The sequence below is a fragment of the Aquarana catesbeiana genome, linkage group LG08 (genome assembly GCF_042186555.1).
Source record: "Aquarana catesbeiana isolate 2022-GZ linkage group LG08, ASM4218655v1, whole genome shotgun sequence".
Taxonomy (NCBI): Eukaryota; Metazoa; Chordata; class Amphibia; order Anura; family Ranidae; genus Aquarana; species Aquarana catesbeiana.
In genome coordinates, this window is record NC_133331.1 from 83,571,860 (window position 1) to 83,595,634 (window position 23,775).

General features: G+C 41.9%; 1 protein-coding gene across 2 annotated transcripts in view; it reads left to right on the forward strand.

Annotated features, from left to right (window-relative positions):
- The first annotated feature begins 2,608 nt into the window (after nt 1-2,608).
- The window catches only part of LOC141105894 (heparan sulfate glucosamine 3-O-sulfotransferase 1-like), a 272,714-nt gene continuing 251,547 nt past the window's right edge, over nt 2,609-23,775 (forward strand). For both annotated transcript variants that reach the window (XM_073596075.1, XM_073596076.1), the window contains exon 1: nt 2,609-3,865. The gene's annotated coding sequence lies outside the window, so the exon portion shown is untranslated. The remainder of the gene's footprint in view (nt 3,866-23,775) is intronic.

A 23,775-nucleotide genomic window follows, 5' to 3' on the forward strand; every position in this document is an offset into this window, starting at 1 on the left:
TCCACTGACAGCTGATGAATCATCATTTTTTAAGGATGCGGAAGCCTGGCTTCCCAGCCCGCTCCTTAGAAACCAGTTATATACAGGGCTTATAAAAGGGAAAAAACACACAAATATAAAAAAACACACAATATAAAAACGCAGGTTTAAAAACACAAAATGAACCGGAAAATGTGCCTGAAAAATGCATCAACCACATAGGTGAATCTAGACTCAAGCAGAGAGTGTGAGTTCTTGGGCTCCTAGCACATTCTCCAGCCTGAGGCAAGGTCCAAGCAGAAATACTGCTAAGCATACATCCTGCCCAGCCAGAGCCCAGAAGGAAAGAGAACACTTCAAAAAAGCATCCCAAAGATTTATCATTGCCCAAACCCTATCTCTGAACAAGGACCTCTGGGATTGGTTAGGCCAGATACATGTTCATGACTTAAAGATTGACCACTCCATAATGCTTACTGGAGCCTCCTTCACAGTAACAGCCAAAAGCAATCAACACACTGAGCTTAGGGGAGACCTACAGAGCCTAGAAAAAAGTAATCAACAGCTCAGACTGGCTTAGCTTAGCAACATAACTAACATAACATAACTACTTTACATAAGTAAATTAGAGACACAACAGCATAGGTTAGGGTCACTTAATAACCTTTATATTTTGTTCACCGCTCTTATGCCCCGTACACATGGTCGGATTTTCCGATGGAAAATGTCCGATCAGAGCGTGTTGTCGGAAATTCCGACCGTGTGTGGGCTCCATCGGACATTTTCCATCGGATTTTCTGACACACAAAGTTGGAGAGGAGGAGATAAAATTTTCCGACAACAAAATCCGTTGTCGGAAATTCCGATCGTGTGTACACAAATCCGACGGACAAAGTGCCACGCATGCTCAGAATAAATAAAGAGTCTCGACGTACGTGTTTTACGTCACCGCGTTTAGAACGATCAGATTTTCCAACAACTTTATGTGACCGTGTGTATGCAAGACAAGTTTGAGCCAACATCCGTCGGAAAAAATCCTAGGATTTTGTTGTCGGAATGTCCGAACAAAGTCCGACCGTGTGTACGCCCTATTACAGTGAAGAACCCTTTTTGCAGATGGAGATAAAAACGTAATTTCTACAAACTTCAAAGGACGTTATACTTTTTAGTGAATTTAAAGTGGTTGTAAAGACTGAAGGTTTTTTTTACCTTCATGCATTCCATGCATGCAAAACCTTCTGTGTGCTGCTCCCCCTATGTCCCATAATACTAAAATAAGCCCCTCTCGATCCAGCGATGTACACGAGAGCCTCGGCTGTCCTGAGATTCCCTTTCCTCATTGGCTGAGACAGCAGTGGGAGCAATTGGCTCCCATTGCTGTCAGTTACAGCCAGTGAATCAATGAGGAGAGAGCGGGGGTGGGGCTGAGCCACGGCTCTATGTGTCTTATGGATGCATAGAGCAAGGCTCGGGAGCAAGCACGCACTAGAGCCCCCAAAGAAAGCGGCTTGCTATTGAGGGCACTGGTCAAGGAGGAGAAGCCAGGAGCGCCAGTGGGGGATACAGGAAGGGGAGGATTGGGGCTCCTCTGTGCAAAACCACTGCACAGAGCAGGTAAGTCAAGCCTTTAAAGTGATCAGATTTCCATTGTGGTTTTATCTGAACTATATATTTATAGAAATAATACACCCCCTTCATCTATAAGGATAAGTGAGTTTCATTAGCCTTTGCTGGTAGCGGAGGTCCTCTATGCACTTTATAAATATAAGTACCCTTCTCTATTCTCTTTTCAGTTGCATTCTTTTTTTTTTTCTTTTCCATCTTTAATATAAGTATATAGATATGTGGATTGCACTACTGTAAAAAATATAATTAGCTGCACAAAATGTTGCAAACTCAAAATTGACTCTAAAGGTATACTATGCTTATAACAAAACCTAGTATCATTTTTTATTTGATTTTATTTCATATTATTGATAGCAGGTTTTGTTATAATAACTGCAGGACCTTTAAAATCATTGTATATTATAGGGCTGAACTAATGCTTTATTTATTTATTTCAGGTAACTTATATAGCACTGTCAATTTACGCAGTGCTATACATATACATTGTACATTCACATCAGTCCCTACCCTCAAGGAGCTTACAACCTAAGGTCCCTAACATACATTCATACATATACTAGGGCCAATTTAGACAGGATCTGATTAACCTACCAGCATATCTTTAGAGTGTGGGAGGAAACTGAAATACCTGGAGGAAACCCACACAGGCACATGGAGAACATGCAAACTCCAGGCAGATGGTGTCCTGTTGGGATTTGAACCAGTGACCCTTTTTGCTGCTAGGTGAAAGTGCTAACAACTACACCACTGTGCTGCCCATTATGTGGGTTTAAAAGTCTCTCTCATACCTCTAATCTAATGATTGAAGAAAATTATTATTAATTAATTATTAATTAGTACAGTCCCCTCTATACTTATGCTATACTTTAATCAGTTTTGGGCAGCTTGCTGGTCATTGTAAACCAGCTCCTGCAGATAGTCTTGGATGGATTTAAGTTCTCAGCTCCTCCCACCCGCTGTGACAATTACAAGGGATGGGAGATGTCTCACTCTGTGTCGGGTTTCTCATTAGTCAGTATTACACTGAGAACACACTCTGTGGCTGCAGAGGTAGGACAAATCTTTCCAGCAGACCTGGCTCCTGGAGTCTCCAAAATACCAGAAAAATCAGGAAATAATACAACCCAGCAGCATCTATCTAAAGCTCTATCCATATCAATCAGACTATCCCTTTAATGCACTCTAGCAACCCCTATACTGATCCTTTTATAATGCAATGGTTAACAAACATACATCCCATTTCCTCCTCCACAGCAGAAAAAAAAATAATTTACAGATTTCCAGGAGAAAAAACTGGAAAAAAGGACCATTTTTATTTCATTTTTTCCCAGGCAGTCGCAGAACAAAGACACATAATCAAAGCAGGGTACAGCCTGACACAGAAAAATGTTCCACATTATATTTCAAGTGTCCCTTTTAGTTTTCTATTGCAGCAGGCTGACATTTTTTTTGTGACAGGTGTCTTTTTTTTTTAAATATTACAGGTTCACAGCTCTGAATTACAGGTCTGAATTCCTATATGACACAGAAGGCATAACTGCTGCTCTTGTAAAGTTCCTTCTTATATCACAGTATCAGTCCAGCAGAGGTCTCTTCTTTTATTATTTTCTATGAAGTCTTCCTGATGATGAACATGATGCATCTTTTCTCTTTTCTAAATCACTGGCTTAGCCCCTGAATAATACATCTGCCCACACCTGCAGGGCACTGAGCATCCTGCTACCTAGAGCATGCACAGGCAGCAGCCAGTTAACTATCTTATGGCCAATAAAGGAGCAATACGGATCGTCCAATAGGAAGCTGGTACCCTCTCCATCCAAGCGCAGCATCCCAACTCCAGCTGAACTGGTTAACATCTCCGATGGTCCTGGTGAACACATCGGCAGCGCAGCACTGTGATGCTGCTGCCACTTTCTTGTCTATGAAGCTTGCAAGGAGCAGAGGGGATTATGAATTCAGAAGAGGAAGCAAGTGATCTGGCTGCTGCTTGTGATATTTTTTTGCATTCTTCTTCTTCTATCATTTTCCTATCCTAGATTTCCTCCCTTCTCCCAGTCTGGTCACTGGGGCTGATTAATTAATCATGAGCCGGCTGCCGTTAATACATTTATCTGGAGCAGACTGTGCCATAGGCTTCAGCAGTGGGTGAGATCCAGGCTGTGGAGGACTCCTTCTCTTCTATCCTCATCCCTTGTCTCTGGAAAGCTGGAGGGGACTTCATACAGTTCAGTTCAGCTGCCTCTACATGGCTCATCAAGAGGTACTCTACTCCTTTTTTTTTAACACTTCTATAGGCACTTTTGTAGGGAATGATGCCCTGGTGTGTTGGATTGCTATATGAGTAGCTCCACTTTTGCTTCAGGCTCCATAAATCAGATGGATGCTCACTTTTCTTGCCAAGGGCAGCAGCACTACGATGGGTAGAAGCTCTGGGCATCATTACATGTAATTGAGGAGTAGGGAATTGTCGGGTTTGTCTTTGAAGCTGCTAAAACTAGAATGTGATGTCCCCCCCCTGGGGTTCAGAGCCTCTCAGGGCTCACTAGTGTAAGAGGGGGTTTGATGATGGGCTTGGGATGCCTGTGTCATGCTTCTGGTAAAGGGGCTAAATAGAAGGCTGAATGATTTAAACTACTTGTTCTGTCACTCAGCATGCAATAGGCTTTATTCTATTAAATGTGGATTGTGCTGCTCACAGCTTGAGGGATGTACAACTAGTTCTATAACAAGGTTGTGTGCTGGATTGCACTTTGTGGGATTAAACTCGTTAATGTGAAGGACAGACACCCTTTGTATAGGAGCACTCAGCTGCAGATCCTATACTGCTGAGAGTGGATTATTAACATTGCACACAAGTTACCTTGTCTCTGGGATTCTGATGGACCTTATAGGAAATCACCTATGCATTGTGTATGTATAGCAGGCATACACAATATAGAAGTGTGTGTTAGTCTGTTTATCTGTGTCAGCTGTCAGTACTATATGCAGGCTGGGAGTTTAATGTTGATGCTGCATAACTAGAATCCATTTAAATTGCACAGGTGAGGCAGGGTAAGTGATTTCCCTCTTCTGTAACTTTTTTCTGGAGTTAAGCTGGCCATACATTATACAATTTTCTTGTTAAATTTTCTTTAGATTTACCTTCAACTATGTAGTGCAAGGGCATGCCTGATTGTATAGAAATTTAAAGCGTTTAGTTCTGACCTCATATTATATGGTTTTGGTAAATATAATGGAAAATTGTACTAGGAAATTGTATCAGGTATCAGCCTTATATCAGTATCAGGTATTATATCAGCCTTGTGCTCATGTCTGCTTTTTAAAAGGGTGTCCTATTTTAATACAGCTTCTTTAAATCACTAAGAATTTTTAATTTTTCAAGGGGACAGCATAAGAATACTGTATAAGTGTGCTATCTAACCACCAAGCAGACTGAAGTTTCAGGCTTTAGACAAGCATTATCATATTAGGAGTGTGTGCTGCTCTAGGATGAATATTAAAGATTGGGGGAGACAAGATTGAGATTTGTGACTTGCTCTATTAACATATAAAGTGATTGTTGGGAAACTTGTAGCAACTCAGTTAAAAAATGTGCTCTTTATTTGTAGTATCGAGTAAACTTTTAGGACAAGATTTTGGGGGTCTCCCCCCCCCCCCATCTTTACTCATACCACATTTGAAAATACTCTGTATATTTGTAGAAACAGTTTATTTTTTGGGCAAATTTTTTGGGAGGTCTACCCCCCTTCTTCTAGGTCCATGCAGTACTATAGACCTAGTAAGTGCGCTTGTAACAACACCATTAAAAAAATATATTTTTATTTGTAGAACAGTTTATTTTTTGGCCAAGCTTTTGAGGGTCTATCCCCATCTTCTAGGTCCAAGTAGTACTGTAGACCATATCATACACTTGTAGTGACACAGTTGAAAATTCTCTTTATAGTAACTATAATTTATTTTGTGGGGCAAGGTTTAGATGGTCTACCCCCATCTTTCAGGTCCAAGTAATACCTGCAAACCATATTATACAATTGTAACAAGACAGTTAAAATATGTTTGTATTTGTAGTAACAGTTAATTTTTAAGACCATGTTTTTGGGGGGTCTACCCCCATGCTCTACCTCCAAACAATACTGTACGGTATCATAATAGTATACTTTTCATAACAAGGCTGGCAATTCATTTTATACAGTATGTGTAGTAACAGCTTATTTTTTTGGCAAGCTTTTCTTTTTAAGCAGTACAGTAGACCATATTATACACTTTTAATAACACAGTTAAACATTCTCTTTACATTTGTAGTAACAGTAATTTTTCAGGACAAACTTTTGGGGGTCTACCCTCATCTTCTTGGTTCAAGAAGCACTATAAAGAATATTAGTACACTTGTAACAACATGGTTAAAAAATCTCTTTATATTTGTAGTAATAGTCTTTATTTGGGGGGGGTGACAAGTTTTTGGGGGGTCTACCCCCATCCTCTCGGTCCAAGCAGCACTCTAGCCCATATTATACACTTGTAACAACTTGGTTAAAAAGTAGTACTTTAAACCATGTTAGACTTGTAACAACACAGTTAAACATTCTCATTATTTATGGAATAACAGTAATTTTTCAGGACAAACTTTTGGGGGTCTACCCTCATTTCCTAGGTCCAAGCAGCACTCTAGAACATATTAGCACACTTGTAACAACAGGGTAAAACATTCTCTTTATATTTGTAGTAACATTTTGTTAAGCTTTTTGTCGGTCTAGGTCCAAACAGTACTCTAAACCATATTGATACACTTGTAACAACAGTTGAAAAAATCTTTTTTATTTTTAAGGACAAACTTTTGGGGGGTCTACCCGAATCTTCCAGGTTCAAACAGCACTCTAGGACATATTAATACACTTGTAACAACATGGTTAAAAGTTCTCTTTATATTTGTGGTAACAGTATTTTTTTTCAGGACAAACTTTTGGGGCTCTTGCTCCATCTTCTAGATACAAGCAGTACTGTAGACCCCTGAAAGCTTGTCTTGAAAAGTTCATTATTACTGCAAATAAAGTATCACGTACAGCACCTAATGCCCTGTACACATGGTCGATTTTCCGATGGAAAATGTGTGATAGGACCTTGTTGTCAGAAATTCCGACCGTGTGTAGGCTCCATCACACATTTTCCATAGGAATTTCCGACACACAAAGTTTGAGAGCTTGCTATAAAAATTTTCCTACAACAAAATCCGTTGTCGGAAATTCCGATCGTGTGTACACAAATCCGAAGCACAAAGTGCCACGCATGCTCAGAATAAATTAAGAGATGAAAGCTATTGGCTACTGCCCCGTTTATAGTCCCGACGTACGTGTTTTACGTCACCGCGTTCAGAACGATCGGATTTTCCTACAACTTTGTCTGACCGTGTGTATGCAAGACAAGTTTGAGCCAACATCCGTCGGAAAAAATCCATGGATTTTGTTGTTGGAATGTCCGATCAATGTCCGACCGTGTGTACAGGGCATAACTGTGTTGCTCCGTTCAAAACCAGAAGCAATTGTTACCCCCACATTCCCACCCAATAACGTTGGCGGAGTTATCCATTAAACACAATCATTAAACCATATTAGAATATTTGATGTTATATTGGTTGAACTAGATAGACTTGTGTCCTTTTTCAGCCAGATTAACTATGTAACTATGAAGCTTGGGCTAATACGGCAATTATTATGTTTTCTGTTGAGAGATTTAAGTCTTGGCAGTATACTCATTCTCAACATCATTTACATCACTGTGCTGTTAATGAGGTAATGGGCAAGAAGTAGTTAAATCTCTGGGTGGTAAAGAGATTTAAGCCATAGCCCAACGTCATAATTGATTGCAAAGTTTTCTTGAGAGCCCTGATCAGATGTAAGAGTCAACTAAGTTGATGTAGGTTCCCTAGAAATAGTGCTATTTAAACTGTTGCTTAATAAAGATTTGCAGCATCAGACATAAAACAAGCCATCTCCCTGGGTGGTACAAAGAGTTTAATTCATCATCTCTTGCAGAATATACAGTAATTCATTAGTTGTTCAGCGCAGGAACTCTGCGTTCTAGAAGGCTTTCACCCACCTGTGCTGTTAAAAAAAGTGCCCAGCTTGACACTTAATGTGCTAAAACAAGCATGATTCTGTAACCTCTCAGTCTTCCTCATTATGTGCCACAAACTGGAGCATAGACTTTCTCCTCCACTATCAGAGACTGAAATGCCTGTCTGTTGCATTATAGGATAAAAGCAGGTCAGACCAGCAGGTCATCTTTAGTATAATAAAGCACCGTCGTAAATGGTAGCGCTGGCTGTCTCTCTCGAATGTTGTGTATTACGCAGTATTTTAGCTTGTCGCTCCCACTCATTCTATTGACTTGTTTGAAATCAAATCCATTTACAACGTATGACATTAATGAGTTATCAACAGCAGGATGCACATCAGTAATTGCAAGGCGTCGATGATATTAACTGCAGTGTTATAACAAGAAAATAAGATTGTCATGCAACAAGACAGAAATTATAAGGAAACTCCACTCTTGTCTTTTGTTAAAGCCATTTCATGTAGTAATTGGGAATGCAAGGAGATGGTTATATACAGTGTGCTTAAAGGAAACCTGAGTAGGCTGCCATTGCTAAACTCCCCTTCTGAAAATGCTAGCTGCCTGGCTTTTTTGCTACCGAATTCTCAAGTTCGTGTCCTTTGGGTAGGAACAGGCATGCAGATCCTTAAAGCTGAACTCTAGGTATGATCTTAAACTGTTACTAAACCCAGTAATATGAAAATAGATTATCCCCCCCCCACAGTGCCCACAGCTTATAAATCGTCTTTTTACATTAAAATACTGCCACTATATACCTTTTTGGCTGATCGGTTATACTACGGTCAGTAATAAACTGCACAGTTTCTCCAGTGCTAAGAGTTCAGGTAGGAGGAGATTTCCACTGCAGCCTGTATACATGCCCACATGTGTGATGCCAATACCATGTGACCTGGCTAGCTCTGAGAACAAGTAAATGTTCTCTCCAGCATAAAATACACAACTGAGCATGTGCAGGTTGGCTACTCTGCCTGTGTTAGCTGCCTTTCCCAGATAGACAGTGCAGGAGGGGAAGGATCTGAGCATACAGGATAAAACAGCCTTTTTACACAATGCAGAGGATTAACCCCTTAAGTTCCACAGTAAGAATAACAAGCATGCTATGCTGCATATACAGAATGATTTTACTGTTGTGGGTTTTGTAACAATTTAATTGTATAATACATTGGTCCAACTTGGATCAATGTAAGTATACTGTGTATCTGATGGACAGCTGAGGAAGCTGACAAGTTGTCATCACTACTATCTTCAAGTGGCGATCACCGCTATCTTCTGGGTCATGTGCCGAATGGCTGCCCCACTGCATACTGAAAACAGAGGGTCGCTCGCTTGCTTGGCATCACTATGATTCAAAGAACACTTCCCATTTTTTTCAATGCATACAAGGCATACTCTGATTGGATTAGATGAGCAAGAGGGGCATCACAATCTTCACATCATCCATTTACAGATTGCCTTGTATTAATTAAAAATGTTCTTTGAATGGTGGAAAGATGTTCTTTAAATGGTTGCAGTGCCAAGCAAGCGACTCCCTGTGGTCAATACACAGTGAGGCACCCGCACAGGACCGGGAAGATGGCACCGATCATTGTAGTAGCAACAACTACTACAGTGATTGTTAGCTTCCCCTGTGATCCATCAGGTGTGAGATATACGTACTTACATTGATCCAAGTTGGACCAATTTAACTATGCTATAAGTATTGAGATCATACCTAAAGTTTAGCTCGATTATCATTATTCAGGATTTATATAGCGCCAATAGTTTGCACAGCCCTTTACAACATGATGGCATGCGGTACAGATACAATACAATTCAATACAGGAGGAATCATAGGGCCCTGTTCGTTAGCAATTACAATCTAAAGGCAAGGCCAAGTGATACAAAAGGTAATAAAGCTTTAAAACTTTTGAGAGCGTTTTGCAAGACAAGCAAATTTTTTAAATAAATTTTGACTTGATATACAAGCGATATCTTGATATACAAGTAGTGTAATGTCACAACCGATTATAAAAGAGAAGAGAGGCTCCTCTAAGTGTAGCAATATGGTTACATTTAATGAAGTTACAACATTTAGAAACATATTGCTACACTTAGAGACACCTCTCTTCTCTTTTATACTCTGTAGCTCCTGCTGAATTTTGCTTCTAATCCCCTTGTGGAGGCTTCCATGTTTCTGGAACGAATTATGCTTGCAATCCAAGGTTTTACTGTATTTGTTTTCTGAGGTACGTTGCACATTGGTCTTAATTGAGCTAATAGGACGTTTACCTATTAGCTTAATATCTTGTCTATGTAGTGAGATTGTGTTGGGCAAAGCTATGTGATGCATTTGGTTTTAATGGGCTCCAAAATTGAACTGGGCCCCATCCCTTTCTGGCTTCCTATTGGTCACCTTTATTAATCCTCACAATTCTGAGGCTCAGTAGTTTGGAAGAGCTTGGATAAAGCACACATATTTTGGATGAGTGTATGTAATTTCAGCATGTTTCAGACAGTATTGAAGTCAAAAATCATTATCATTTGTCCTCAGGGCTTTACGCTGTTATTTGATATGAAACGCATTCCGAAACTACAGAGTTTCCACTGCTGATTGCTCAGCAAAGATGGCATTAAAGTGGTAAACCCTTACATAAAGTGGTAACCCTTACCTCAGGTGATTCACAAAGATCAAACAAATCCTCTTACACAAGTTGTACCTGTTTATCTATAGTGTCTTTCCTCTACATTTATTCAAAGTGCAGAAATTACACAGGATCTCGCAACTCTGAAAAGCAGAGGGTGGAGAGCTGAAGTTATATCAGTGAGGAGAGCTCTGAGAGCTGATTGGAGGGAAGCTGCACACCCCCTTCACACTAACTTCTGGAACAGAGCTGACGCTGTCAATCTCAGGCTGTATGCTGGAGGTCCCTCCCCTGTCCTTTTTTTTCTCTTGGTATCAGGAAAACGTGTCAGAAGTGATTCATGCTCATAGCTAGGGATGAGCCGAACACCCCCCTGTTTGGTTTGCACCAGAACATGTGAACAGGAAAAAAGTTTGTTCGAACACCGTTAAAGTCTATGGGACACGAACATGAATAATCAAAAGTGCTAATTTTAAAGGCTTATTCGCAAGTTATTGTCATAAAAAGTGTTTGGGGACCTGGGTCCTGCCCCAGGGGACATGGATCAATGCAAAAAAAAGTTTTAAAAACGGACGTTTTTTTCGGGAGCAGTGATTTTAATAATGCTTAAAGTAAAACAATAAAAGTATAATATCCCTTTAAATTTCGTACCTGGGGGGTGTCTATAGTATGCCTGTAAAGGGGCACATGTTTCCCGTGTTTAAAACAGTCTGACAGCAAAATGACATTTCAAAGGAAAAAAAGTAATTTAAAACTACTCGCGGCTATTAATGCATTGCCGGTCCGACAATAAACATAGAAGTTCATTGATAAAAACAGCATGGGAATTCCCCACAGGGGAACCCCGAACCAAAATGTAAAAAAAAAAATGACGTGGGGGTCCCCCTAAATTCTATACCAGGCCCTTCAGGTCTGGTATGGATATTAAGGGGAACCCCGGCCAAAATGTAAAAAAAAAATGACGTGGGGGTCCCCCTAAATTCCATACCAGACCCTTCAGGTCTGGTATGGATTTTAAGGGGAACCCCACGCCAAAATTTAAAAAAAAAAACGTCGTGGGGTCCCCCCAAAAATCCATACCAGACCCTTATCCGAGCACGCAACCTGGCAGGCCGCAGGAAAAGAGGGGGGGACGAGAGAGCGCCCCCCCTCCTGCCCTCAATATTGGGAGGGTGCTTTGGAGTAGCCCCCCAAAACACCTTGTCCCCATGTTGATGAGGACAAGGGCCTCATCCCCACAACCCTGGCCAGTGGTTGTGGGGGTCTGCGGGTGGGGGGCTTATCGGAATCTGGAAGCCCCCTTTAACAAGGGGACCCCCAGATCTGGGCCCCCCCTGTGTGAAATGGTAATGGGGTACAAAAGTACCCCTACCAATTCACTAAATAACTGTCAAAAATGTTAAAAATGACGAGACAGTTTTTGACAATTCCTTTATTTAAATGCTTCTTCTTTCTTCTTTCTTCTATCTTCCTTCATCTTCTTCTTCTTCTGGTTCTTCTGGCTCTTCTGGTTCTTCCTCCGGTGTTCTCGTCCAGCATCTCCTCCGTGGCGTCTTCTTCCCTTCTTCTCCTCGGGCCGCTCCGCATCCATGGCATGGGGGGAGGCTCCCGCTCTTCTCTTCATCTTCTTCTCTTCTTCATCTTCTACTCCAGGCCGCTCCGCATCCATGGCATGGAGGGAGGCTCTCGCTGTGTGACGCTTCTCCTCTTCTGACGGTTCTTAAATAATGGGGGCGGGGCCACCCGGTGACCCTGCCCCCTCTGACGCGCGGTGACTTGACGGGACTTCCCAGTGACGTCACGGGGAATGCCACAGGGAAGTCCTGTCATGTCCCGTGCGTTGGAGGGGGGAGGGATCACCGGGTGGCCCCGCCCCCCGTTATTTAGGAACCGTCAGAAGAGGAGAAGCATCACACAGCGGGAGCCTCCCTCCATGCCATGGATGCAGAGCGGCCCGGAGAAGAAGATGAAGAAGATGAAGAGAAGAGCAGGAGCCTCCCTCCATGCCATGGATGCGGAGTGGCCTGAGAAGAAGAAGGGAAGAAGACGCCGTGGAGGAGATGCTGGAATAGAACACCGGAGGAAGAACCAGAAGAAGAAGATGAAGGAAGATAGAAGAAAGAATAAAGAAGAAGCATTTAAATAAAGGAATTGTCAAAAACTGTCTCTTGTCGTTTTTAAAATTTTTGACAGTTTTTTAGTGAAATGGTAGGGGTACCATTTCACACGGGGGGAGGGCTGGGATCTGGGGGTCCCCTTGTTAAAGAGGGCTTCCAGATTCCGATAAGCCCCCCGCCCGCAGACCCCCACAACCACCGGCCAGGGTTGTGGGGATGAGGTCCTTGTCCTCATCAACAAGGTGTTTTGGGGGGCTACCCCAAAGCACCCTCCCAATGTTGAGGCCATGTGGCCTGGTACGGTTCAGGAGGGGGGGCGCTCTCTCGTCCCCCCCTCTTTTCCTGCAGCCTGCCAGGTTGCATGCTCAGATAAGGGTCTGGTATGGATCTTTGGGGGGACCCCACGACGTTTTTTTTTTTTTGGCACGGGGTTCCCCTTAAAATCCATACCAGACCTGAAGGGTCTGGTATGGAATTTAGGGGGACCCCCATGTCATTTTTTTTTTTAAATTTTGGCTGGGGTTCCCCTTAATATTCATACCAGACCTGAAGGACCTGGTATGGAATTTAGGGGGACCCCCCACGTCATTTTTAAAAAAAAATTTTGGTTCGGGGTTCCCCTGTGGGGCATTCCCATGCTGTTTTTATCAATGAACTTCTATGTGTATTGTCGGACTGGCAATGCATTAATAGCCGCGAGTAGTTTTAAATGACTTTTTTTCCTTTGAAATGTCATTTTGCTGTCAGACTGTTCTAAACACGGGAAACATGCGCCCCTTTACAGGCATACTATAGACACCCCCCAGCTATGAAATTTAAAGGGATATTACACTTTTATTGTTCCACTTTAAGCATTATTATAATCACTGCTCCCGAAAAAATGGCCATTTTTAAAACTTTTTTTTCCATTGATCCATGTCCCCTGGGGCAGGACCCAGGTCCCCAAACACTTTTTATGACAATACCATGCATATAAGCCTTTAAAATTAGCACTTTTGATCTCTCCCATAGACTTTTAAAGGGTGTTCCGCGGCATTCGAATTTGCCACGAACACCCCAAATTGTTCGCTGTTCGGCGAACTTGCAAACAGCTGATTTTCGAGTCGAACATGAGTTCGACCTGAACTCGAAGCTCATCCCTACTCATAGCAGAGGAACGATGCAGCAGACAGAAATGACGCTTAGTGCTTTGGATTGAGACACACTATAGAGGGATATGCTTTGTTCATATTTCATGTCTGAGGTTTACAACCACTTAACTTTCATAATTAATTTATTAGGGATTCCTCTGCATACCCCTCTTTTCAGATTGCTAGTTGCCTGCCTGTTGTACTGGAACTCTGGCTTAAAAAATATGAGATGCCTCCTGAAATGAGTTGCTGGCTGTCATGTTGACTCTCTAGTTTCATTATTTTGAGACCTTTCCTTCTCAAAATAGAAATTGCCTAGCTGTCATGCTGACCCTCTGGCTTCGGGGGAATCCACCTCCACCAGGAGAAGACAGTGATTATCTCTAGCGGCTATAGCAGCCCCTATCAATAATCATAAGAGATTTCGTCAGGCTGGTTGTACCCAAGTTGATTGATCGATCAACTTATTACTTTCAGCCTGCCCATTAATGATTCGAACCGTGTATGGCTGGCCTAAGGCCTGATTCACACCTATGCATTTTTAGTGCTTTTTGCATTTTGCATATTCACACTATAGAACGTGTTCCATAGGAAACCATGTTAAATGGACTGTAGTGCAAAAAGCACTAAAAATGCATAGGTGTGAATCAGGCCTAAAAGTGTAATCCAACTTTGGCACCTAGGCCTTTGAGCTCTTTAACCCTTTGTTAGGATAGTTAGTATTCAAATCTAGTTTACAACTAATAAGATCTGCCAGCACAGTACAGACAGGATTCATTATGGTAAGCATCACTCCCCAGCGCCCCCACCCCCACCCCCTTAACATTACATAAAAGTAGAAAGCTGTTTAAAATTTTCCATAAAAAAATAAAAATAAAAAAAAAATAAGCAGCAATTATTATTATTATTTTTAAGTTATGCTATGTGAACAGGAGCATGTAACAAATATATCAAAAAGAGCAGTGCAGCGCTGGATTAATAACAAAGTGGATAAATGTTTGATTAAACACGTGTAAAATGTTATGTTATGACCAAAATTTGTTAAACCATTAAAGTTAAACTGCAATAATGAAAAAACAACAAGTGATATTAGCTAGTAAGAGACCAAACCATATAGGGTGTATAAATGGTAAAACACAAATGCAGATAATAAAATAAAATTCATAAATGTGATGAGTGAAAAAATCATCAATCAGTTTAACTTTAATAGTTTAACAAATTTTGGTCATAACATAACATTTTACACGTGTTTAATCAAACATTTATCCACTTTGTTATTAATCCAGCGCTGCACTGCTCTTTTTGATAATTTTTCCTTGTGCCCTTGTATTGGGGTTATAGTGTTCAGCTGCAGGACTCCCTTCACGGCTTTTTGACTCACTATTATTATTATTTTTTTAGCACCTAGCGCAATTTCTTCTTCTTTTACTTATGTAACAAATATAAAATAGGTGTTATCCCACTTTGGCTGCAAAAGTGGAAATGCACTTCTAAACATGGCAGTTTGGCAGCCAAGTGCTTTGAAATGTAAGCACAGAGAGAAATATCCCTGGAAATAATTTTTAAATATAACCAACTATATTCAGCTGGTAGGCATGAATATTTTATATTTTTAAATCTAAATATAAGGTGCTATTTCACCGTCTTCTCTCACTATCTGCCACAAAAAATACAAATTGACTTTTCTTTCTAGTTTTGTCTTTTGAGTAAAAAACGAATGTCCACCTTGGAACAGTGCAATTATGCCACGTACACACGATCAGGATTTTGGTCGGAAAAAGATTTGATGGCTTTTCCGACGGGATTCCGTTCAAGCTTGCCTTGCATACACACGGTAACACAAAAGTTCGCTGAACTTTCGACCATCAAGAACGTGGTGACGTACAACACTACAACGAGCCAAGAAAATGAAGTTCAATGTTTCCGAGCATGCGTCAAATTTTTTACGAGCATGCGTAGGAATTTGCGCGTCGGAATTGCTACAGACGATCGCATTTTCGGACAGGAACTTTTTCCGACTGAAAAATTGAGAACATGCTCTTAATCTTTTGCTGGCAGGAATTCGGCCAGCAAAAGTCTAATGGAGCATACACACGGTCGCATTTTCTGACCAAAAGCTCTCATCGGTCTTTTGCTGGCCTAATTTCCAATCGTGTGCATAAGCCTTTTCTATCATACACTCCTCGTACATGACATTCATTAGGTGCCTTGTGACCTTCACATGTGCTCAGTCCCCTAAAAGGGTTCTCTTTGGAGAGACAGATTATTAGTCTAGTATGGCCTTTCTTAATTTTTTTTGTGTTTTTGTTTTCATGTCTTAAGAAACCCCTAACCATTGGGAAAATGTTCCTTATAGATGGTCAGTAGGGATGAGCCAAAAACCACCTGTTCGGTTCGCACCAGAACATGCGAACAGGCAAAAAATTTGTTCGAAAACGCAAACACCGTTAAAGTCTATGGGACTCGAACATGAATAATCAAAAGTGCTAATTTTAAAGGCTTATATGCAAGTTATTGTCATAAAAAGTGGTTGGGGACCTGGGTCCTGCCCCAGGGTACATATATCAATGCAAAAAAAGTTTTAAAAATGGACATTTTTCGGGAGCAGTGATTTTAATAATGCTTAAAGTGAAACTAAATTTCGTACCTGAGGGGTGGCTATAGTATGCCTGTAAAGGGGCGCATGTTTCCCGTGTTTAGAACAGTCTGACAGCAAAATGACATTTCAATGGAAAAAAATAAATTTAAAACTACTCACGGCTATTAATGAATTGTCGGTCCGACAATACACATAAAAGTTCATGGATAAAAATGGCATGGGATTTCCCCACAGGGGAACCCCGAACCCAAATTTTAAAAAAAAAATGGTGTGGGGGTCCCCCTAAATTCCATAACAGGCCCTTCAGGTCTGGTATGGATATAAAGGGGAACCCCGCGCCAAAATTTTAAAAAAAAATGGCGTGGGGGTCCCCCTCAAAATCCATACCAGACCCTTCAGGTTTGGTATGGATTTTAAGGGGAACCACGCGCCAAAATTTAAAAAAAATGGCGTTGGGGTCCCCAGAAAATCCATACCAGACCCTTATCTGAGTACGCAACCTGGCAGGCCGCAGGAAAAGAGGGGGAAAAGAGAGCGCCCCCCCGAACCATACCAAGCCACAGCCCCCAAAGCACCTTGTCCCTATGTTGATGGGGACAAGGGCTTCATCCCCACAACCCTTGGGGGTCTGCGGGCGGGGGGCTTATAGGAATCTGGAAGCCCCCTTTAACATGGGGACCCCCAGATCCCACCCCCCGTGTGAAATGGTAATGGGGTACAAAAGTACCCCTACCATTTCACAAAAAAAGTGTCAAAAATGGTAAAAATGACAAGAGACAGTTTTTGACAATTCCTTTATTTAAAGTCTTCTTCTTTCCATCTGCTTCAGGTCTTCTTCCTTCTTCCTTCCTTCTTCCTTCAGTTTCTTCCTCCATCTTCTTCTTCCTCTGGTTCTTCCTCTAATCCTCTGCTTCTTGCTCCCGTGTTCTTGTCTGGCATCTTCCTCCGCGGCGTCTTCTTTCCCGCTTCATTCTTGGGCCACGCCACATTCATGGGAGGCTCCCGCTGTGTGACACTTCTCTTCTTCTGACACTTCCTATATAAAAGAGGGCGGGGCCATCCGGTGACCCTGCCCCCCTCTGACGCACGGGGACTTGACGGGACTTCCCTATGGCTTTCCCCGTGACATCAGAGGGGGCGGGGTCACCCGCTACGTAACCGGGTGACTCCACCCCCTCTGACGTCATGGAGGAAGATGCCGGATGGCAACCCCGGAGCAAGAAGCAGAGGATCGGAGGAAAAAGCAGAGGAAGAAGAAGATGGAGGAAGAAACCGAAGGAAGAAGGAAGAAAGAAGGAAGAAGACCCAAAGAAAATGGAAAGAAGAAGACTTTAAATAAAGGAATTGTCAAAAACTGTCTCTTGTCATTTTTAACATTTTTGACACTTTTTTTGTGAAATGGTAGGGGTACTTTTGTACCCCATTACCATTTCACACAGGGGGGGTGGGATCTGGGGGTCCCCTTGTTAAAGGGGGCTTCCAGATTCCGAAAAGCCCCCCACCCGCAGACCCCCACAACCACCGGCCAAGGGTTGTGGGGATGAGGCCCTGGTCCTCATCAACATGGGGACAAGGTGCTTTGGGGGGCTACCTCAAAGCACCTACCCTCCCGATGTTGAGGGCATGTGGCCTGGTACGGTTCAGGAGGGGGGCGCTCTCATGTCCCCCCCTCTTTTCCTGCCAGGTTGCGTGCTCGGATAAGGGTCTGGCATGGATTTTTGGGGGAACCCCACGCCATTTTTTTTTAAATTTTGGTGCGGCGTTCCCCTTAATATCCATACCAGACCTGAAGGGCCTGGTATGGAATTTATGGGGGACCCCCATGCCATTTTTTTTTTTAATTTTGGTTCGGGGTTCCCCTGTGGGGAAATCCCATGCGTTTTTTTTTTTTCAATGAACTTTTATGTGTATTGTCGGACCGACAATTCATTGATAGCTGCGAGTAGTTTAAAATGACTTTTTTTCCTTTGAAATGTCATTTTGCTGTCAGACTGTTCTAAACACGGGAAACATGCGCCCCTTTACAGGCATAATATAGACACCCCCCAGGTACGAAATTTAAAGGAATATTACACTTTTATTGTTTCACTTTAAGCATTATTAAAATCACTGCTCCCGAAAAAACGGCCATTTTTAAAACTTCTTTTTGCATTGATACATGTCCCCTGGGGCAGGACCCAGGTCCCCAAACACTTTCTATGACAATACCGTGCATATAAGCCTTTAAAATTAGCATTTTTTATTTCTCCAATAGACTTTTAAAGGGTGTTCCGCGGCTTTCGAATTTGCCGCGAACACCCCAAATCGTTCACTGTTCAGAGAACTGGCGAACAGCCGATGTTCGAGTCGAACATGAGTTCAACTCGAACTCGAAGCTCATCCCTAATGGTCAGTAAGAGTAATGCCCCCCTTACGGTAGTGGTCAAAATGCCACTCCTACAGACAGCTAAAAGGATCATTGGAGCCATGTCACTGGCTCTGACAAGTAGCTTTGGCCCTGGAGCTTTACAGGCACCATCAGATGGAAGATCAGTTGGCCACAGATGATGGCCCAGACCTAGTGAGCTCAAAAGTTTATGTACTATTTGCTTTTGCTACATGGAAATCTCAAGCACTTTTATCATCTCAGCACAGTTTATTTCTGTGGACCTCCCCTTAAGTTAGCAATGAGGTGAGGGGATGGTGTTATGTAGTCAAAATACATTATATATATATATATATATATATATATATATATACATATATATATATATATATATATATATATATATATATATATATATATATATATATATAATGTAATCTCAATCTGCCATACCGTTATTACCACCCATCATAACCCGTTGAAGCATGGACTCCACTTGATCTCTGAAGGTAAGCTGTGGTATCTGGCACCAAGCCGTCAGTGGAAGGTACTTTTAAGTCCCGTAAGTTGTGAGGTGTGGCCTTCATGGATCAGACTTGTTTTTCCAGCACATCCCACAGATGCTCAATTGGATTACGATCTGGAGAATTTGGAGGCCAAGTCAACACATTGAACTTGTTGTGTTCCTTTAACCATTCTTGAACCATTTTGCAGTGTGGCAGGGCACATTACCAAGCCTAAAGAGGCAACTATCATCAGGAAACGCGGTTTCCATGAAGGAGTGTACTTGGTCAGGAACAATGTTTAGTAGGTGGTCAAATTAACATCTAAATGAATGGCAATACCCAAGGTTTCCCAGAAGAATATTGCCCAAAGCATCACACTGCCTCCACCAGCTTGCCTTCATCCTATACTGCAACCTGGTGCCATAATGCATCCTGCACATGCACCCGGCCATCTACATAATGTAAACAAAAACGTGATTTGTCAGACGAGACCACCATCTTCTATTGCTCCATGGTCTTGTTCTGACACTCATGAGCCCATTGTAGGCACTTTTGGCTATGGACATGGGTCAGCATGGGCACCCTGACCAGTATGTAACTACACAGCCCTATATACAACAAACTACAATGTACTACATGTTCTGTGAAATGTCAAAAGAAAAACTGCACCACTCCAGGCTCCTAAAACAACCTCTTGGGAAGTCCACTGCTCCTGGTGCAGATCCCAAGAGCTTGTCTAGCTCCATATATATGGTAAAATCAAAGAATGAGGCCACAATCCATGGAGGTCACAATTGTTAGGTTTTTTGTGTATAGCTGTGTAGCCTAAGGGAGTGGACTGTGTCTGCAACTAGCTATACACCATGAACATACCAGTGGGATTTCCACGGATTGCGGCCTTGTTCTTTGAATTTGCACTGTGTGTTTTGAAACCTTTCTACTGGAACTAGCATTGGCTTTTTTGAGTTACAATAGCTCTTCTACTGGATCAAACTACACGGGTGCCAGCCCCCCCCGTGCATCAATGAGCCTTGGCTGCACATGATCTTGTCACAGGTTAGCCAATTTCCCTTCCACCTTTGGACCATTTTTGGTAGGTTCTGACCACTGCAGAACAGAAACATCCCACAAGAGCTGCAGTTTTGGATATGCTCTGATCCAGTCATCTAGCCATTACAAGTAGGCCCCCTGTCAAAGTCCCTCAAATCCTTATGCTTGCCCGTTTTTTTTTTTCTATTTTCAATACAACTTCAGGGACAACTTATTCACTTGCTGCCTAATATATCCCACCTACTTTCAGGTGCCATTGTAATTAGATAATCAATGTTATTCACTTAACCTGTCTGTGTGTGTATGTATGTACTATGTGTGTATATATATATATATATATATATATATATATATATATATATATATATATATATATATATATATATATAAAATAGTATATACTAGTTTTTGAGGGCTGACCCCAAAAATATTTTTCCCTTTATTTAAATGATTGAAAACCATGTTATTCAAAACATCCATCGGTCTAAAATGACTTGGGGGGGGGGGGGGGGATGTTTCATGGGATAACTTGCAACAGCACCTCCAATATTTGTGGTTGTGGCTCAGATTCCTGTCTTTTTCTGTGCCACAAAGTGACTGCTACATGTATTCTTATCTCAAAATGCAATAAAATATTCAGCATGCTGCATTTTGTGTTTTTATGGGTTTTTGTGGCAGCTTGTCATTCTGCTATATCAGTACCTTTTTAACAAATGTGAATGTTTGTATTGGGAAACATACAGTCTACTGTCAGACACATTTTATTGAGTTCAGAAACAGCAGATTGCTCAGTTTTGAGTAGTTGACAATGCAATGCTAGAATATTGAAAACTTTTGATAATCGACCATCAACCTCTGTCTTCTTCCATCAATTTTCTGTGTGGTCTTCATTTGCTATCTGCATAAAACACATTTATTTTTATTCTTAAAGTGAACCGGGCTATAATATATATTTGCTCAAGTTGAGATTAAGCCCTGCCCCCTGTCATTCAGATGTCAAATATCTTTACTGCTCAAGTGGCACTGCAAGGTGCTTAAAGTGACACAAAATTATATAGCTTTTCTCCAAAAATAAACCATACACATCCACTACTTAATGGCACTGATCTATTTTGCATGGAATTGTTTCTTACTGTGTTTTTCTGGCTCCTTGTAACATCCTCCATGAGCTCCAGAACCTCTCCTTTTCCCGCATCACTTCTGTTAGTTTTGGAACAAGCAGTGCACATTTGTTGCAGTCATCAACACTGCTCTATGCACACTACAAATCCCATAGTCCCTAGTCTATAGTTCTTCTCGGGAGTGAGCAAGAGAAGATACATTCCTGAATACAGTGGGTCCATGGAGAACCAATATAGCCACCATCTAACAAGTGGCTGGATCACAGTAGCAAAAAAAAGGAATTGAGAGATTTGGAGGAGGTTGAGAGCAATAGAAAGGACTTTTTAAAGCTAAGAATACAGTACATACTCAAACTGAATTTTTTTTAAACCAGAATTTAGTGTCACTTTAATCCCACCAGGCAGAATTTATGGCCCCATATTCAACCTAGGCCAGTGATGGCAAACCTTGGCACCCCAAATGTTTTGGAAGTACATTTCCCATGATGCTCATTCACTCTGCAGTGTAGTTGAGCATCATGGAAAATGTAGTTCCAACGTGTCTGGGGTGCCAAGGTTTGCCACCACTGGCTTAAGCCAAGGATCCAAAGAGGACCTCCAGGTACAAAGGATTCAACTGGAAGATTAAAAAGAGGTACAGACACCAGAAAATGGTGTTATCTTAGAAGTGTTTTAGGTCACTTTAGGGTAAGCCTGTCACAGACATGGACAATACAAATGGAGACTGTCAAAACGATCTGTAGATCCAGGGATATAGACAGATAGTGTTGCATACTAATTTCCTTATTTTTTTTTTTTTCTTGCAAGGGTTGAGCTTGTTCCACTTCAGCTTCAGATGGTTTTTCATGACCAGGCCATTTTTTTGCTATGTGGCACTGCGCTACTTTAACTACCGTATTTATCGGCGTATAACACGCACAGGCGTATAACACGCACATTCATTTTAAGAGGGAAGTTTCAGTAAAAAAACTTTAAATAAGGAACTTTGAAGCAAAATAAGGGTCAGTGCCCATCTGCAGCCTCACTATTGCCATCAATGCAGCCTGATCAATGCCCATCTGCAGCCTCACAAGTGCCATCAATGCAGCCTCATCAGTCCACATCAATGCAGCCTCGCCATTGCCATCAATGCAGCAGCCTCACCATTGCCATCAGTGCAGCCTGATCGATGCCCATCTGCAGCCCAGAGGGGACAGGGAGGGGGGCGGGACGAGCGCCGACAGATTACATACAGTGAGAATCTCCTATGATAGACAGAACAGTGGTCCAATGGCAGCCCAGGAGATGGGACTTCCTATTACAGAGGCCGCCAAGTAAACAGGAGATTCTCACTTTGTGTAATCTGATGGTGCTCATCCTGCCCCACTCCCTGTCCCCACGGAGGCAGCTAAAATTGAAGTATTGGCGTATAACACGCACCCACTATTTGCACCTGATTTTCATGGTGGAAAAGTGAGTGTTATACGCCAATAAATACAGTATTTAACTATTAACAATTGCGCATTTATGTAATGCTGTACCAAAACAAAATTTATAGAATTTTTCACACAAATAGTGCTTTCTTTTGGTGGCATTTTATCACCTCTGGGTTTTCTTTTTTTTTATTACATAAACAAAATGTTGTGAAAAAAAAATAAAAAAATATATCTTTTTTATTTTCTACTATAAATCTTATCCCATTAAAAAAAAAAATCTTTTAATACATTTTGTCTTTGGTAAAACAAAAAACAGCAACTTATAGAGGGGCGGCATGCAATCTGACACTAGAATCAAGAAGGGGTTAACATCTAGGTCGATCGAGGGGTTAAATATGTGTCTAAGTGTTTATGTGTGCTGCTTTTACTGAGGATATAGTTGTTTTCAATCCCTGCTTAGCAGGGAATGAAAAAACAACTCGATCCCCTGCCACTGAACACAGCTCTGTGCTGTTTCGTGAAGCTCAGAGCCGATCACTGGCTACCAGCAGTCAACCACGATGCGCTGTGACAAAGCACAGCTGGGTGGGCATCCCCTACTCGGAAATTCAGAATCACACATACATGATTCTGCACAGCTGGTCCGTACTGTCGCAGTAAATGTACATACTGGGATAATGATGCTTATTAGCATTCTTAAACTGATTGTAAAGGCTCGAGGTTTTTTATCTTCATACATTCTATGCATGAAGGTAAAAATTCTTCTTTGTGCAGCAGCCTCCCCCCCCCCATCTCAATCCCGTGATGTGCACAAGAGCTGCTGCTCTCTTGGATCTCTTCCTCCTCATTGGCTTAGACAGCAGCAGGAACCATCTGTTTTTCATATCACTTTAAAGTATATCCCCTTCACGCCGACCGTACGCAAATTTGCATTCAGGCTTGAAGGGGTTATAGCGGGTGAAGCCTGCAGCTGCAGGCATCACCCAGTACCATTTTTTAGAGCAGGCGGTTGGCTCTTTAGTGATAACAATCGAAGCGGCTAAAAGCCGCTAGGCTGTTATCCTAAAGGAGCGGGAGGGGATGTCCGCCCCCCCCTTTTCCCCGCTCTTCCTGGGCCTCCTGTCCCACCGGGAGA